This window comes from Notolepis coatsorum (assembly GCF_963971535.1).
Source record: "Notolepis coatsorum genome assembly, chromosome: 20".
NCBI lineage: Eukaryota > Metazoa > Chordata > Actinopteri > Aulopiformes > Paralepididae > Notolepis > Notolepis coatsorum.
Window position 1 is genome coordinate 25,799,378 of NC_140184.1, and position 19,517 is coordinate 25,818,894.

A 19,517-nucleotide genomic window follows, 5' to 3' on the forward strand; every position below is an offset into this window, starting at 1 on the left:
ATCGGTATTACCGCGGTATCGCTGTTACATCATGCCCACCGCAGCGTTGGGCTGAATACCGGCATCACCGCTGTTTTTTATTATATTATTATTACGCTCTCGTTGGGCTTGCGGCTCTGCAGATATACCCTACTTCTCTGTCGAGATTCCAAGCGACCCTATTGGGTACCAGAAAAGTCACATGAAACACTGCAGACCACTGATTGGTCAGAAGAGATACGCGTCACATGCTTGGAGCATCTTGCAGTGCTTTTATTTCCTGAATCTCAGCCATCACAACACGGCTAATAGTACGTTAGCTCCCACCGGAGACCCGAGTGGATTACCGACGCCGTCGCTCCTCAGGGAACGAGGCATAATGATTTTACTGCAACGAAATGTTATAATAAAAGCCCTTCGTTCTATACACTTGTCTGATTGAAAACTTTATTAACAGACCGCAGAATGGGTACAACTCGGCACGCTCTGAGCAAAGAAAGGAACTTAGATATTAATTGAGTAACGCTTGCCTTGATATGGTCCGGTAAATACGAACGTGTAACTATACTAACGTTAATGCCACAAATCGAATGCCTTTGTAATCATAAGTAGTAACGTTATAATAATAAGAAGAAGAAAGGGTCGGGGGGTACCGACACAAAGTGAACGGCGCACGACCAGAGGGGAGATTTCGAATCCGTGTTTCACTTTTAATAACGAATGCGTGCATGCCGAATCCCAAACAATATTCATGCTGCAAAGTCATCCTCTAAAGATAGACATTTAGACTAGAGGCAGGCTATATGCTATATAAAGAGTAGACTACAAAAAAAATGCATTCAAACTTTTTTTTTGTGTGTGTGTGTGCGGTAATACCGCGGCGGTAGGAAATATTTTGCAAATGTGTGCGGTAAGGAAAACATCAATACCGCGGCAGCTCTAGTGTGTGTATGTGTACTGTATCTGTGTGTGTTGGGTGGGTGGTGTTGGAAATGATTATGTATTGCATAACTATTGTTGTATAATATGTATGTATGAGAGAATCTTACAGACAGTTGAAGCTTACAGCAAGCTTTGTGTGTGTGTGTGCACGTGTGTGTGTGTGTGTTGGGGTTTGATATGTAGAATGAGAGAAAATTAAGCTTACAACAAGGTGTGTGTTTGTGTGTATGTGTGTGTGTGTGTGTGTGTGTGTGTGTGTATGCGTGCGTGCATGTGTCCATTCAACTATTGTAATGTAACTAACTAAGGTACAGGGCTCTACAGTGCGACCATATTGCTCGCATATGCCCCTAAAAATATGTGTGTGCGAACCTGAAAAATCAATTATTCGCACGGTGTGCGAGTGCAGATTACAGCCTCAGTCGTTCTTTTTTTTCTCCGCTGAGAATCGTTAAAAAACTACAAGTCCCACATTGCACTCAAGCCAACGGTCCAATCACAGTAGAGTGACGTGACTGGTTTTATGGGAAAGAAAGCAAATGACCAATCGGAAGCTCTCATTTTGCTTGTTTACTTCCTGAAAGTCGGCCATTGCGATATGCGAGCGTTTTCCGAGACACTAACTTATTATAGTCTTACCAATAGCAATAGATTTTAGAACACCTAGATTTAGCGATAGCAATAGTAATATAACGTTAATGCAACAAAAACGAATGCCTTGCTTTGTTAATCATAACATTGATGCAGTAGCGTATGTCGTTGTGTTGACTGTAACGGACATGATAACAACATAACACTGTGTACACATTCAAATTGCGATAATCGATTCTAACATTTTCAAATCGATGCAGTTGAATTTTACCCTTAGGATTGATGCATTGTTACACCCCTACACCAAAGTAACTGGCCCACTGTGTATGTGTGTACAGCTAACTTGGCTAGCGTTGTCAACAGCAGAGGTGGGCAATAGGGCCAGCTGCAGCGCCGGACGGCCGGAGTGCAAGCGGTGTGACGTAATTGGCAGAATTGACTGTCAATCAATGGTCTACCTGACACGCAAACTCATTAACAATGTTTCTGTACTGGAGGTGTACAGTATTTCAATAGGCAACCCTGAAAGGATTATTTTTCTAGAAGAGCAACACTAGCCAAAACATAGGCATTGTATGCATAAAAGGGGCAAAAACGAAAGTTAAGTGACTGTTACTTTTGTAGCAGTAGTTTGATTTGATAGTTTATTTGATAGGGACAGCACATGTTAATGAACATCAAGTACAAAATACAAAATGTAAACATGCAGGGTTGTAGCAAGAGCTATTTACACCAGGAGACAGCAAAACTCTTTCAATAAATAAATAGCCTGCTTAGGGTAAAGCATGGTGACAATGATAAAAACAACAATAAAAACAAGAAACAAGTTACATAAACTAAATCAGATTAAAAATTATCACAGTTCTGGTTTGGATGCAGTTTAAGATGGGTCTTGAACATGGAGTATGTGGGGCACTCTCTAATCACAACTGGTAGGCTATTCCAGTAGTTACCACCTTTAACACTTTGGGAGCCAGCCGTGTTTTCCTTTTTACCCCCTTGAATGCCACCATCCACTCCCAATGTTAACTTAATATCGCCTAATCTATGTTTTAAATTATGGCTATGTGTCTAATCTGCCCGTCGCTTATCAAAGACTCATTTTCCAGTCAACATTGTCAAGGCAGATTGTTTTTTTATCGCTTCATTTCCGTTTGATAGCATTTTGAAAATCACTTGTTTTCGCGGAAAAAACAACCCTATGATGATAATCGTCTTTTACTGGAATATTCCAGAACGTTGTCATTTGTCGGCCTATTTATGAATCGTTTTCAAATAAACGCTAGATGATCGATAGTATATGTGTGCGCACGCACGCTCGTGCCGCGCACTGATAATCGCTGCTCTTATTTCCTGATGGCTTTTACAGTCAAAACAGCTATATCACATATAGGGGAAACACTTATATATCCGTGAAAACGAGTCTGATTATCCTAAGACTGATAACATAGATTCCTTACCTGAGGTCAGATGGTATCCAAATGGTTTATTCCAATTTCCGATCGCCATTCGAAAAAAATCGATAATTGTATTGATCCACCGCGTGTACAGTAGAACACATATTCGCCATGGAACCAAGGTTCCAGAATGAACTCTGGTAGACCCCGGTTACATCAGTGAGAAGTAAAATGTCAGAAATCAGAAATCCGTTCTCCCATTCACTTTCATTGAATCCAATCCAAAAGGGTGATTTACCATCTGGGAGACGATAGGGGGCGCTTTTTTCACATCTGAGCGCCGGCGGTGCCTGGATTTCCAACGGTAGGCTCGCTTGATGCAATATGATTTCAGAACGCTAATAAAAAAATAAATAAAAAAAAACAAGAATACTCGTGACGTGGCATTCAACGGTCGGGGGGTAAACCCGAGAAATCTCGGGCGTGGCATCCAAAGTGTTAACAGAGAACACAGTTTTAGCAAAGGTAGTATACCGAAAGGGCACCTTACAGTCCCCTCTACTGATGGCCCTGGTGGTAATGCCAGTGTCTCCTTTTTGTTCAATGTCACTGCCTTTCTTATTAGGCCTAGTTGTTGGCTACAACTTTGCCACAGTAGGCATTAATCACTGAATAGTTCAAATGTCTGTGTCCCATTCCCGTTTGCACACGCAGATACACGCACACAGTGGGCCAGTGACTTTGGTGGTATGTGCTATTGCACAGATGTGTGTCCCGTTCCCGTTTGCACATGCACGCACAGTACAAATATACATTTATTTAAAAAAAAAAAAAAAAAAAACGCTGTTACTTGAAATATTTTCACTGTGCTCCTAAATATTTGTGGGTGCTCCTAAATTTCTTTGTGTGCTCCTAAATTTTTTCATTTAGGAGCACATGTGCTCCTTGGGAAAAAGGTTAGCGTAGAGCCCTGAGGTACAACTAATGTAAAAATGTATAAGAAGATAAGAAACTTCAACCAGTGTGTTCTGATTGCTGGTAGTGTTGTTGTTGTTGTTGTTGTTGTTGTTGTTGTTGATGGCTATTCTACTGCCTGATTCATTTTGTACCCTGCTACTGTAAAATACATAAATGTCAAGTAATATGTATACTATTGAATGTAATACATTAGGATTTCACATAATGTCTGATATACATTTTAAAGGAAAGGTTCAGTGATATATACATATATTATTATTATAATAATAATTGATTTATTTATAATTACATTTATTTATACTGTAGTACATTATACACAACATGTTTCTGTCACTACTAACAGACAGTAGCCATGGATGAGACACAGTTTTCTCACATTGCAGTTTGTAGATTCCACAGAAGACATTTGAGTGACTCACTAATTATTATTATTATTATTATTATTATTATTATTATTATTATTATTATTATTATTATTATTATTATTATTAACACTTTGACTGCCATGAAACGTCTTTTCACGTCATTGCTGGCCATGCTCAAGTTGCCGGGGGACGCTGTACAGCGTCCTTATATCAATATTTCAAAAATCTGCGATCGGATTCATATGTCCCCTCCGCTGGCCTGAGATCCACCAGCAGGACCCACTGAGCTCTCTGGCGGTTCAGGAGCGCCATCTGGTGGCCGATCGGCGCAATCGCCAAACAGGATGTTGAATAGAGGTTGTCCTAGACGACCGTAGTACTTCCGGCGCTCGCTATAGGTCCCGCGACTCTGGCTCGTCACACTACACAGTGATCGATTGCCAATAACTCGATAAACAACATGATTTGGACGTATATACCATTATACAAGCTGGAGATGGACCGGGTAAATTTACATCCCATAATGATACGATTTCAACTCGACGATGATTGCCCAACGGCGCGCGGAGACTGGGGTGAGTTTCAGCGTGTAACGTTACCGTCTTCGATACTAACTGCTATTATCAACATTTGACCCACATTAGATGATTGGTATAACGCTGCCCACGGAATTATAAACGCCCCCTAGCCCATCCGGTCAACATCAGATGACGTGTAGTAACTTCTAGAGGTACGTCTAGTTGGAATTTTTTATATCGCGCTGATTGCCATAAAACTGTATTGCATCATCAATATAATGCATTTGGGGCTATAGATCACGTTCTGGAGAAAGCTGCAGAAAGAGATGAAAACATACTTATACATTAGACCATACTTTACTATGAATATGTGAATGAAAAAGTTTAACGTTGCTACACAATGAACAATACATATAGGACTTTGAATGGGCCCTAATAATGGCAATGTAGCAATAGAATTTAAAAAGTTATAGCCATGCAAAGAAGGGGTACTTCTCCATAGACAAATAGAGCCGGCAACCTATGGTATATCATTAATTTAACCCAAGGCAACCAAAGTGTCAACACATTTTCAACCTCTTCTCCTACATAATTAAGTATGATTACTACCAACGTTTGTAAAGAGTATTGATGGATTTAATGGACCTTCCCCTTAAAAAATTTATAGTTTTGATATCCTTTATAATTTTGACAATATTGAGAACCTAAGAAACGGTGTGTCTTAGCACCAAAATTACCATAATGGTTAGTCCAGTCATCACACAACTTTATAGATATAGTATTTTTAAAGTGTTGATCCAAGATATTAAAAAAATATTTAAAACACCCTAAAATGAAGGGACTGCATATAAAAAGGGCTACAATTCCTATATGATTCACCTGATATGGATCGATGTAAACAACCTACAATTAAAGCAACCTACAATTAAAGCTGAGAGTCTGCACTTTAATCTCATAGTCAATGTTCTAATCCAGTGTGTTGCAGTACAGAGTCAACACAACAACATGTTCACTGTCCAAAGAATTACAGCCTGCACTGTATAAACCACCTGTAATGGATGACATAATTGAGATGGACAGTATGTGAGAGAAGAATGATGGGGACAAAATCACTAATGGATTCTTGAATAAAGGCTGCCATGTGGTTGTGTTTTTATAGTAAGCTTAATAAGCAGTATTTATGTTCCTGTGGAATTGTACTGTATATTTATGTATGTTGATCAGTATAAGGTGTTTGCTATGTGAAAAATAAACAATTAAGGAAACAATTTCTGTTTTCATCCATGGTTTAGAATAGTCTGTATTCGGCCTCTGAATCACTAGCTGCTAGTCCAGCCCACAATGGAATGCAATTCAGGCCAGGTTTGTAATGTGTTATGGTTTGTAACCGACCTCAAACGCAACGGCACAGACAGGAAGTTCAGAGTTAGCCAAATGGTAGGGCGTATTTATTTACAGAGTCAAAAGATGGATAAGGCACAGTAATCAAACAAACGGGGAGACTGCCTCCGGCAGAGTCATCAGCCGCTCTGCAGAATCCTCCTGGCGACAGTGGTGGGAATTTGGCATATGATGTTGTAGCGGCTCTGCAGATACTCCCAGCTCTTCCTCGAGGTGGGAAACGGAGAAAGAGAGAGGTATCAGTGTTTTCCCCAACACACAATTAGCAGAGTCAGTGCAAACCCAAAGATGTCTTCAGTGCTTCTTCTATAACACACAATCCGGCTGAGTCCAGTGCAAACAAAATTATATCTTCAGTGCTTCTTCAATAACACACAATCAGAATTATCCAGAGCAAACAAAATGATCTCTTCAGTGTTTCTTCAATAACACACAATCAGAACTATCCAGAGCAAACAAAATGATATCTTCTGTGTTTCTTCAATAACACACAATCCAAATTATCCAGAGCAAACAAAAATGATATCTTCTGTGTTTCTTCAATAACACACAATCCAAATTATCCAGAGCAAACAAAATGATATCTTCTGTGTTTCTTCAATAACACACAATCCAAATTATCCAGAGGGGTTTGGTTCCACTCACCCAAGTGCAACGCGTAACGGGTAACAAGGCGCAGCTCCAAACAGTTCTCCACAGAAAGGTCCTGGAGAGAATAAAGACCAGGAAACAGCAACGGGAAAAAAGCAGGCAAAGCAGTTGTATTCCAGAACGACCCGACAACGATAGCAAGAAGGTCTGTGTATATAAAGCCTTCAGGGGCGCTGATTAGAACACACATCAGGTGCGTGATGGTAATTAATACTTAACCTAGAAGTGTGCGTTAGGCAACGGACCAATCATCACAGCACCCCAAGAAGCGTGTGGCGGGGAAAGAACCAATCCTCACAGTACCCCCCCCTCCACGGGAGCCACCCGGCGACCCACTCGGCTCCGGCCTGCCCGGATGGGACCGAAGGAAGCCGGCGATCAGGGGCACTGGAGAGGGGGACAGAGACAGAGGCCTGGAGAGGGGGAACGGAGACGGGAACGGAGACGGGGACAGAGGACTGGTGAGGGAGGCTGGAGACGGGGACAGGGACCCGGTGAGGGGGGCCGGAGAAAGGGACAGGGAACCGGCGAGGGAGGCCGGAGACGGAGACAGAGGCCCGGAGAGGGGGCTAGAGACAGGGACACCAGGGGAACCCCGGGGCGAAGGACTGGACGCCGCCTGAAGACACTGGGCATGACAGGAGGGGCTCCACCCCCTGATGGTGCCGGAGGACCAGGCGATGTGGGGCTCATGCAGCGCGAGCCAAGGCCTGCCCAGGACTACAGGGACAAGAGGAGAGCTGGTGATGAAAAACTGGAGTCTCTCAACGTGGTTACCAGCAATGGTGAGAAGGACTGGACAGGTGCGTTGAGTGATGTCAGCCAGGCGGCGATGATCCATCGCGAAGACCTCCAAGGGCCTCTCGAGGTCCTCAAGTGGAATGTTGGCCTAGGTGGCAAACTCAACGTCCAGGAAACTCCCATCAGCACCAGAGTCAATGAGTGCACCCACCGTCGCCCGCTGGTCCGCCCAGGCTAGGGTGACGTTCGTCAGACGGTTAGGTGGTGCACGGGTGGGGGAACAGGAAAAACGGCTCACCAGGATCTCCCGGGGTCCCGGCGAGCCTGGTCTTCTTGGCCGGCTAGGGCAATTGGAGACACGGTGTCCATCCCGGCCGCAGTAGAGGCAAAGGCCGGACCTGAGCCTGGACTCCCGTTCGGCCGGGCTAAGGCGGGTGCGTCCCAGCTGCATGGGTTCCTCCTCGGTCACAGCTCGGGAGGGAAAAACCCCACCAGTCACGGAGGGGGCAGGACGGTCAGCACTGTAGAGGCGGCTGCCGGGAAGGGAAGCCCCTGAGCGGAGGTCGATGGCACAGTCGTAAGGCCGGTGAGGCGGAAGGGCCTGAGCCCGGGACTTACTGAAAACCTCCTCGAGGTCGTGGTACTCGGGGGGTACGTCTGGGGGTCCCAGTCGTGCTCGCTCACGCCTTCTCTCCCGGAGGCGTCCGTCGATGCGGATAGCGAGGCTGATCAGGCCCTCGAGAGAATCGGGCTCCTCTTGGGTCGCGAGCTGGTCCCTTACTGCGTCGTTGAGCCCCCTCAGGAAGGTGAGACGAAGCGCTTGATCGTTCCAACCGCTCTCCGTTGCGGCCAGTCTGAACTCCAGCGCGTAGTCTCTGACACTGTGGTGAGCTGGCTGAGACTCCTGGGACAGGTGGGGTTAAAAGCAGAGTGTTTAATGATGTACGGAGAGCCTGAAGCTGGTGCAGAACAACAGCCTGCTGATACCCCTGGGTAGTCTGCTGGGTGGCCAGAGTGTCAATGGCATCCAGAATAAGCTGGACCTCGGCCCGGAGGTCCTGTAAAGCAGCCGCACCCAACTGTTGGGTGTGGTCGTTGACCAACTCGATCTGGACCGGCATCTCTCTCCTGTGTTTTGCGTTTCTTTTTTTGGACTTTTTTGGATTTCACATGAGCCCATTTCTTTTTCACCTCAGCCGCTATGCACTCCTCTCCTGACACCACATTAACCTCACCTGTTATCTCATCCCATACCGCTTTTCTTTGTACGCTAAGATGCCATGTTCTACAGTATGACTTACTACTATAGGGTCTTTATACCGGTATCACTGTACATTAATACTATTACTATTACTCTGTAGTATTTGTATATTTTATACCCAGTTTAATCACCTGTGCATTGTATTGCATTGTGTTACTATTGCACTTTACTGTTACATTTGTACTCTGGTTAGATGCCAAACTTATTTTCGTTGTAATATATGTATGTATATATGTATACATGTATTCATGTATAATGACAATACATTTGAATCTAATCGAATCAAATTTTGATCAGTCACAAATTGCGTTCACGCTACCTGTTGAATCTGTTTGCACATGGTCCTGTGCATGCCTTATAAGGAGCTGGCGGGCGTTTCTGTATGCAAATTCAGGTGTACGAGAACACTCTTTCAGTTTAAAGGAAAACTCCAACATTTTGGGAAATTAGCTTATTTAACATCTTCCCTGGAGTTAGACAAGAAGAAAGGTTACAACTAACCTAAAGTTAGTTTAGGTTCGTGTTAACGTTAGATAATGTACAAAATAAACGTTTCCGCTGCTATAAACGTTGCACTTTTATTTGGAAAACCCCAGAAAGGAAGTCATTATATATGCTTTACCATCCTGTTCTGTGTTAGCTCCGGTTAGCTCAGAGCGTCCAGTAGTTAGTAGTATATTATCAATACCAGCCATTGGATTACTGTTTTCTAAATTGGGGAGGCTTTTAATCGTTAAGGTAAGAGGATTTTAAGTCATGGTATCCATAAACTTCAATCGGTTCGGATCCTTTGAATGAATGAGAATGTCTACAATCACGACGACACGTTGAAATCACTGACTGCGCTCAGAGAGGAGTCGTTAGGCAAAAAAAATGTCAGAGTATATTTGCTTATAAAACGTAATTGTCTAATTCAATTATTTTTTATTTCTCCACGTGGTGAATACACAGGTCACAACATGTTTAAATGAACGTTTTGGAGTTGTATTTGGAGTGTATTTCGTGACTATACAGTGTAAGGGAACGTCAGGCTCCGGATCTCCCTCACTTCCAGTGATGAAGCTAAGCTACGCTAACGGAGCAACTGTTCCCAAAGCTAAATGCACGCACAGAGACAAAAAAGGTATGTATCTTCTTGTCTAACTCCAGGGAAGATGTTAAATAAGCTAATTTCCCAAAATGTTGGAGTTTTCCTTTAAGAACAAGTGACATTCTTCATTCAGGGGATCGCAGCTGAGAACACTTTGGCCATTTACAAACACCTTTTCACGCGTTCAGGTATCCGGAGGAGATAAGTTACAAAGTTATTTATGAAGATATGTTCAAGAATGAGGTCCACTGATTTTGGAATGCATTGATCTTGTTCATGTTACTCTCAACCACTATCTAGTATCCAGCCGTACAGTAGGTTTTTAGGCTGTACTGTTTTTTGGCAAATAAAGCTTTTATTTTTCAAATTTTATGAACAAACACACATTGACCCACATCCCACCCCCAACACCCTCCCACACCAGCCCACCAGCCTCACACATGTACCCAGAACACACACTAGGCTTTACGGATTTGACTTCCAGTAAAACTTACTGCAAGCTCTCCCAAGCCTCATACTGATGTCCTTTGCTGAGGAGACTTAAAATATATCAACACCTCGACATAATCGAGAGAGCTACCATCCACAGTGATTTGGTGCATGTGGGGCTCAATATAGGTTGAAATCAACCCTTTTATGTACAGAATATTTATTGCTGCATTGTCACTCGTGTTACTGCATATGCACTTGTTTATTTGATGGATTCTTCTTCCTTTCAATGAAAGGGGTTTTTCACCCAACCGTGTAATTCATCCAAACTCTACTTCATGACGTACTATATCAACCAATCAGAGGTAGTAATACACACAAGTTATCATTATCAAGTTATAAACAAACCCCCTCAAAACGATTTCTTTCTAAATCACTGATTCGGTTTCAATGAATTATTTTCATTGATGATGTGTAAGCTGTAGGTATATCAGTGAATTAGAGTAGGCTACATGGATGATGTGTAAGCTGTAGGTATATCAGTGAATTAGAGTAGGCTACATGGATGATGTGTAAGGTGTAGGTATATCAGTGAATGCACATGTATGGACTGTAGGCTACTGTACTGTACATGGATGCTTTTCTAGCCCTCTCTGTGTACACAGTCTTTAGACTCTCAGTGCTGTTGACTGTGTATACAGCACCTTCTGTACCAATGCTTTCATTGGAACACAGCGGCTGTGCAGCGTCACATGCTAGATTTACAGTCACCCTTATCACACCATGATGTCCTAATTAGGTGTTTTATAGAGAGAAAGCTTTATGGCCAGGGTAAGGCGAGTGGGTATATACACTGTAATTCAGCCTGGACAGTGTTTGTTTAATTGTTGTATATACGGCCAGAGCCAAATCTCTGTTCTGCATGGTCTCAACCATCTACTTAAAATGTCATCCCTGTTGCCACTATGTTTCTGGGAAAAGTCTTGACTGTCATCAATAAGTACAAATCATTACCTAGTTAAAGGTTGAATCTTTGATATTTTCTGTGATGTATTGTTGAAATGAAATCCACGTAGCCTGATCAATTCAGTAACTTCAATGTATGTCCTTCATTCCAAATCTGTGGTCCTGTTTTTGGAATTGTTCTTGTCACCAGGGATGGGGGGGGGGGGGTCTTTTCAAATGATAAACCAAACATAAGCAACTGTCAATGCTCTATGATCATAGTCAAGACACAGTAGGTGTGCTCCCCCACTTCCAAACATAACACTACCACACAGATTGTCATTGCTTACAAGCACTGTGCAACTTCGAAATGGTAGGCTGTATACGTTCTTTGGTGAAATTGAAAAGTGTGGCGACGTTTCTTTTTTTTTTATCCACTTTTTCTCCCATTTTCTATATTTTCTCCCATCCCAATTTCGTATCATCCAATTCAACCCTCCCCTGTCACGAACGCTGTTTCTTGCCTCCCACAAGCCGGCTGAAATGTGGACTAAGTCATACATAGCACAAGTCCCCTCCGGTACTTGAGGTAACAGCAGTCGCATCTTTTCACCTGCGCAGCTCGATCTCTCAGTGGCGAGGAGTAACGCGTGGGAGGCTCACGCTGCCCCCGACACTTCCTGATTCTACTGCGCAGGCGCACCAACCGACCTGTAGGAGTCGCTGTCCACAACGCCCGATCCCCACCCATCAGTTTCCCACCCCCTAATACGGCCAATGTGTATTAGTATGAACGACCAGCTAAACTGAAAGCAATGTGGAGCGCTGGGCTCGAACAGGCGAGCCCAGCGTCTCAACATTCGTGGCGAGCGCCTTGCCCACTACGCCACGTAGCCGCCCAGTGTGGCAACGCTTTTATAGAAAAGGGTTTACTACATATTGTCTGAATAAGAGGAAAATAGACCTGAGAACGTTTCACCCCAGTCCTGAGTTCCTCAGCCAATGTAGAAAGGTCACCCGACCCTTGTTGCAGTGAATTTGTGTCAGATGGTTTGCTGTTCGCTAAGCATTGGAATTGTGTTGCTAATTGCATTTGCCCTAAGGCAGGGTTTCTAGACCATAGCACAGTAGCGCCCCCAAGAGCTGAAGCATCCCTACAATATTTAACATGTACACAACACAACAATTTATAAGGTCATGGTAACAATGTTGGTCAATTAGCCTGATGCAAATAATATGCTGGCAATATGAGTTCATAGAAACCATATTGCCATGTACCATAATAACTTTACTCTAAAATGATCGCTAAAAATCAACACCTCACAGTTTAAAAACATGATTACAAATCTCCCTATTTTAGTCTATGATTATTCTTCATTTTGATTTGATTTGACTTTGTTTTTTTTGCATCTATGTTTTTGTCCTATTTATTCATTGTCTAATTGATCTAACCTGATGTCCTTTTCCGTATCTTTATTTTGTGTTTTCATCCATTTAAATATGCCTGTAAAGATTCTCCACAGCATTTTAAACGAGAGCTTTGCTCTCAATGATCATTGGAGGTTAAATGAAGATTGAATGAATGAATGCTAATGTGGAGGCAGATGGAGAGAAAAACAACACAAATCAAAGTACATTTTCTCTCAGCGTGAAAGCTGAGCGTACACACACAGGCTGTTGCATATTTCATGTGAGAGTGGGACAAAATGATCAAGCACAGTAGATCAAAACATATTCCTGATATCATTTTTGTCAATGAAGATCAGAGTGAAGTGCTTATCCTTGATAGATTATCCACTGATCCATAACACACTAGCAGTATACAGTAGGTCTGTGTGTAGGCTTACAGCAGTATATGTCTGTGTGTAGGCTTACAGCACTATAGGTCTGTGTGTAGGCTTACAGCAGTATAGGTCTGTGTGTAGGCTTACAGCAGTATATGTCTGTGTGTAGGCTTACAGCAGTATATGTCTGTGTGTAGGCTTACAGCAGTATATGTCTGTGTGTAGGCTTACAGCACTATAGGTCTGTGTGTGTAGGCTTACAGCAGTATATGTCTGTGTGTAGGCTTACAGCACTATATGTCTGTGTGTAGGCTTACAGCAGTATAGGTCTGTGTGTAGGCTTACAGCACTATAGGTCTGTGTGTAGGCTTACAGCAGTATAGGTCATAGGCTTACAGCAGTATATGTCTGTGTGTAGGCTTACAGCAGTATAGGTCTGTGTGTAGGCTTACAGCAGTATAGGTCTGTGTGTAGGCTTACAGCAGTATAGGTCATAGGCTTACAGCAGTATAGGTCTGTGTGTAGGCTTACAGCAGTATAGGTCATAGGCTTACAGCAGTATATGTCTGTGTGTAGGCTTACAGCAGTATAGGTCTGTGTAGGCTTACAGCAGTATAGGTCTGTGTGTAGGCTTACAGCACTATAGGTCTGTGTGTAGGCTTACAGCAGTATAGGTCATAGGCTTACAGCAGTATAGGTCTGTCCTATACTGTTATAAGCCTACACACAGACGGTCTGTGTGTAGGCTTATAACAGTATAGGTCTGTGTTTCATATTTTGTGTGAGAGTGGAACAATTCCAAGCATATGCCAACATTATGGGAAATGTGCATGCTTACCGTCTTCTCCAGAGTCAGACAAGAAGATGAATGCCAATTTGCTCTCTGTGCGGTCAGTAGAAAGTAGGGGTGTAAAGGTACACGTATCCATACCGTACCGAACTACTGTGTAGTGTACCAAACGAATACAACGGTATGTTAACCACTAACTACCGCCCAAGGGGCCTGTTCTTTTCACAATCTAATATCATTATTATACTTTTTTTTATTATTATTAATTTCAATATATAATATTTGTTGACAGCCCTACAAGTACAATTAGTTACTGCACACTACATCACCCCTGAGTGGAACATGGAAAGCCAAACCTTCCCCCACTGTACCGAAAACCGTACCGAACCTTGACTTCAAAACTGAGGTACGTACCGTACCGTTGTTTTTGTGTACCGTTACACCCCTAGTAGAAAGCTATTCGGTTAGCACAAATTAATGGAAGTGGATATAAACCTCTAGCCTACTCCGGGAGAGCTGTTTTTGGCTAGGCTAGCTGGTCATATCCACTTCCATGAATCTGTGCTAAGCTAGGCTAGCTTGCAAACGGATGGTTTTCTACTGAACGCACAGAGAGGAAATTGGTATACAGACATGATGATGATGTTGATGATGATGATTCATTATTTCAGGGAGAAACTAGAAGGCATTGTCCTTTTGTCTTAGGAGTTTAACAATTCAACAGGAACTCACAGAGGGGAGTGAGAGCAGAATCAAGCAGCAGAGATGAGAGTGCGATAAGATCAGACTTGATCAAACTGTTTGTAAACAGTCTATAGTCTACAGTTGCCAATATTTTGTTTTCCACTTCAATTTCATGTTTATTATACTGAGCCAGCATGGACACAAATGGAGGTCTCATCTGAGGGGCTCATCTGTCACTGAGGTGCTGCTCACACGACACAGCCAGTGTAGACCAGGTGTGAGGGAATACATCAAGAGTTTAGTTTTCTTCCTATCTGTGTTTCTTGAACGAAGAGAACCAGACAAGGTGGGATATATGTGGCATTATAAACCCTTGGAGGTGTGGAATTATGGGAAATAGTTTGTGCCACTCATTGTATATGATTGGCTTGCTGGTAGATAGACTGGTGTTCAGGAGCCAATGGCGGTTTGGGGATTACAGTAATTGCTGTTGAACCCTTGTTGTTGTCGGAGTAAGCACCAAGTGAAAATAACACAACACCCCTACTATTTTGACAAGATAGAAAATATATAGCCTCTGAGGCATTTTAGATTTTAGGATAACAAAATCTAAATTGATTGGTGTATACATTTGTTTTGATGCAAGGGTACAGTACTGCATATGAAAAAAAAATGCTGTGGTGTCTAAGTTAAATATAATTTTATGGTTTTGAAGATTCAGACTGCAATCCTATTTCTGGGAAATTATGAGAAATCCAACTTCTTCTGTGAAGTTTAACGGTGGTTGGCATCCATAACTGTCTACTTGTCTATTGTATTTTTCTGAACTTCTTTTGATCATATTAAAATGGTCTTCTTAAACCTGTATCTCTCTACTACCTAACAAAACCAAACAAAACTAAAATGTATAAACAAAAACACAAAACAAAGACAGGAAATCCTCTAATCCTCTCTTAGTATTTCCTCTAGCTGTTGTAAGGAAAAGTTTGAGCTACAGATACTATTACTTGTATTTTCTAACTCTTCTTTGCTACTTCCCCAGAGCAGTATAACTACCATAGACTCGATTCAAGAACTGTATTTTTCCCATCCATCCATTTATACTCCTCTTATTCCTCTCTTCCAAACCCTTTTCCCTGTCCTCCACCTTCCTCACTGCCTCAGCATATAACTCATTATCAATTACTCTGCCTTTGTTGACTTCAACCTCCTGAACCTTCCCTGGACATTCAGGAGCCCCTGCATCATGTGCACCACTACAGGAGGGGATACAACATGTAATGTCAATGTATCCACCCAGCTATAAAGACCCTTTCTGTATTTTTTAACACACAAAGGTTTTCAGTTAATTTCCAATTCGTTTTAAATAACATGTCCAGCTAAATTAACCCGTTCACTGCCACACTACAGAAGGTTAACCCTTTACTATCACACTACCGACGGTGATAGTAAAGGGTTAACCTTCTGTAGTGTGGCAGTGAAAGGGCTAACCGGCTGTCGTGTGGCAGTGAAAGGGTCAACCTTCTGTGTTTTGTCGCAGTGAAAGGGTTAACCGTTTAGTAGTGTGGCAGGGAAAGGGTTTCTTAACTGACTGTGCACTGACTCTTTGAAAGGACATTTTCTTTCGTTTTTTAGGTCAATGCAAACTTGTATGTTTAGTTAACAGTTACACACAGTACTGAAGCCCTTCCCTTCTGTAAATCCATAGTAGGTCTGCAAACCACGAGCCAGTACCCGATGTGACATGCACATAATAGACACACACCACACTGATTTCATCTCCTCTGAGGGAAATCACAAGCTGTCCTCACTCACAGGCTGTCTTCATCAGGCACATTAAGTAACCGAGCTGTGGGATGAACATTACATTTAGATGCTTGTATCCAAAGCGACTTACACATTGTGTACAACAAGTAAGCAGGAAGGGTACAACTCTGGTCGCTAAGGGTAAGTGGTATTGTTCATCTAGCAGTGTTGAACTTGAGTGCTATACTCAGAGTGCATAGTAGTATGTGCATGTCAAGTCAAGTGTTCCTTTATTAATCCCATTGGGACATATTAGCATAGTAGTTAGTAGTATACGCATAGTAGCATTGTATATAGTAGATTGTGTAGACATAGTAGCATAGTACACAATTGTAAAAGACAGTAAGAAGGTTAAAAAAAATTATATTGATTGAAGAAGTGTGTTTTCAGTTGATGGCAGAAAATTGGGGCGGATTTCAGGTGTCCTGACTATGGTGGGAAGTTCAGGACAGAGAATAGCCTACATTGCTTCGATGACAGAATAGGAGTGGCTCGCAGGCGGCCAGAAGATGCAGAGTGTAGGGGTCTCGATGGTGTTTAGCTAGAGACCATAGACCAGAGGTAGGATGGAGCCGTCCCCCTCGTTGCACGGTATGCCAGGTCAAGAACCAGATTTGTATGGCAATGGGAACTTGGGAAGCCAGTGCAACTCTCTCAGAAGTGGGCTGACATGGGCTGACTGGTGGATTGGAGATCAAGCGAGCCACTTTATTCTGTATGAGTTGGTAACCCAGCTAACAGTGCATTGCAATAGTCAAGGCAAGACATGACTGTTTATTGCAGGAGGAGTTGGGTGGCTTCTTTTGTCAGGAAGGGGCAGATCCTTCTCACATTGCTCAGGAAGAATCTGCAGGTTCTGGTTTTTGAGGCGATGTGAGCAGAGCAGTTCAGTTGGTCATCAAGCACCACACCTAGTTTCTTGGCAGTTGGGGACAGAGCCACGGCTATGTGGCAAGTGAAGTAGCTCCATTTGGCTAAGGTTCAGTTTGAGGTGGTTGGTCGTCATCCAGGCGGAAATGTCAGACAAATGTCATCCGTTCAGAGACTTGCTTATCTGAAGGAGGAAAGGAGAACTAGAGTTGAGTGTCATCGGCATAGCAGTAGTATGAGAAGGCATACGAAGTGATAATGTTACCCAGAGATTTGGTGTAGAGAGAAAAGAGGAGGGGTCCAGGGACTGAACCCTGGGGGACATCCGCCTGTATGGGGCAGAGGGATGATAGGATGCCTCTCAATGATCAGGAGAATCAGGACAGAGGTGACAAGTCTCTGTAACTGCTCAGAGGGCCGTCTCTGTGGAGTGGTCTGTCTTGAAGCCTGACTGATTTGGGTCTTGGAGGTTGTTCTGTAATAGATAATCAGTGAGCTGGTTGGATATGACGCGTTCAAGTGATTTAGAGAGGAAAGAGAGAAGAGAGACAGGACGATAGTTATCTATGACGGTGGGGTTCAGGGTTTTTTCTTTTTAGTGGTGTGACTCTGGCTTGTTTTAGAGAGGTGGGAACCATCCCAGGGTTGAGAGATGAGTTAATGCATGGTTGTAATTAGGAATGTGAGGATGTCTGGTGTGATGGTCTGGAGGAGTGGGGAGGGTGGGTCCAGCTGGCATGTAGTGGGACGGTTCGACATCACCAGTGTCAGAACTTTGGCGTCTGTAAGGGGAGAGAAGGATGAGGTTCCTGTGTCAGCACTTGAAGTGGGTGGGGGTTGGGAGAAGCAGCTATGGATGTTCTATACCTTTTTCTCAAAGAAGGTGGTAAAGTCCTCCGCAGAGAGAGTGGAGGGGGGGGGGGGTGGTGGAGGAGGGAGGACATGGTGGTGTGCATTTTGTGATGGTTCTTAGCCGAGGCCTCAATCTTATGGTGAAAGAAAGAGGCTTTTGCAGTAGTAATGGTTTTGGAGAATGCTAAAAAGAGGTCCTGATAAGTAGTTTATGTGGAACAGTTGGCAGGCTTCTTGGCGAAGGAGGTTGAGAGGTCTCAAAGGAAGGTGGAGTTTACCGTATCTGAAGGGAGAGCAGACAAATACTCACTCAAGGCCAAGGGTAGAGCTGACGTCAGAGGAGAGGGTGGAGGGGACAGGGAGCGTAGGTTTTGTCTGAATGAGACAGTTTGAGTTGGAGTAGGTGATTTTGGGTTTAGCACAAGAGTTAGTTAAAAGGATACAAAGAAGTGGTCTGAAAAATGGAGGTGAGTTAATTATGCTGTAGCCACTGGAGTATAAGGTCCAGGGAGCTGCTGGCTTTGTGGGTTGGAAGCATGACAGCGGGAGTCAGGTTGAAGGATTGTAGGAGAGAGACCACTGTGGCAGACTTGGAAGAGTCAGGTAGGTTGAAGTTACCCATTAGCACCAGTGGGTGCCATCTTAAAGGGAGCTTAAAAGGATGTCCATCTCGTCTGGAAAGTGTTCAGGGGGACATTTGTTGTGTGTGAATGGGCTTTTAAATGTGATGCAAAGCTTCTGGAGAGTTAAACTGTGCCATACTGCAGCTTTAACTAGTAATTGAATTACACTGGCTTTAACCCACCCCAGGCCTGTTAGGAGTTGTCACGACGTTCTTCATGTTCTTTACTGGGTGTACCATAGTCGAGCTGTCATAGCTGAATGCAGCATTGCACCCTCTAGAGGCCAATGCCAGCTTCAGAATGAGTGAGATATATGCAGAGACTGGCTCAGTAGCTCCTGTTGCTTATATTTATATCAACATATCACTATCCAGTATCTATATTGTGCTGTGGATAAAGCAAGTGTGCCAACTAGCCTTTCATATATGGTTGCAATGGTTTTTAATGAATCTAACTCCCAAACAGTGGCTCGGGAGGTAGAGCAGTCGCCTGGCAATCCGGAGATTCCCAGTTCGATTCCCGCTCCTCCCCGGCAGCGTGTCGATGTGTCCTTGAGCAAGACACTTAACCCCTAATTGCTCCCGATGAGCAGGTTGGCACCTTGCATGGTTGCCTCCGCCGTCGGTGTGTGAATGTGTGAGTGAATGGGTAAAATGTGAGGAACAAATTGTAAAGCGCTTTGGATAAAAACGCTATATAAATGCAGCCATTTACCATTTATTAACTTGCATATCAACAGGAAATTAGAACATTGAAAGTTGCCAAATAGAGCAATATTTACAATGGGGCCATCTGAAGGCAAACAATAATCCATATTTGT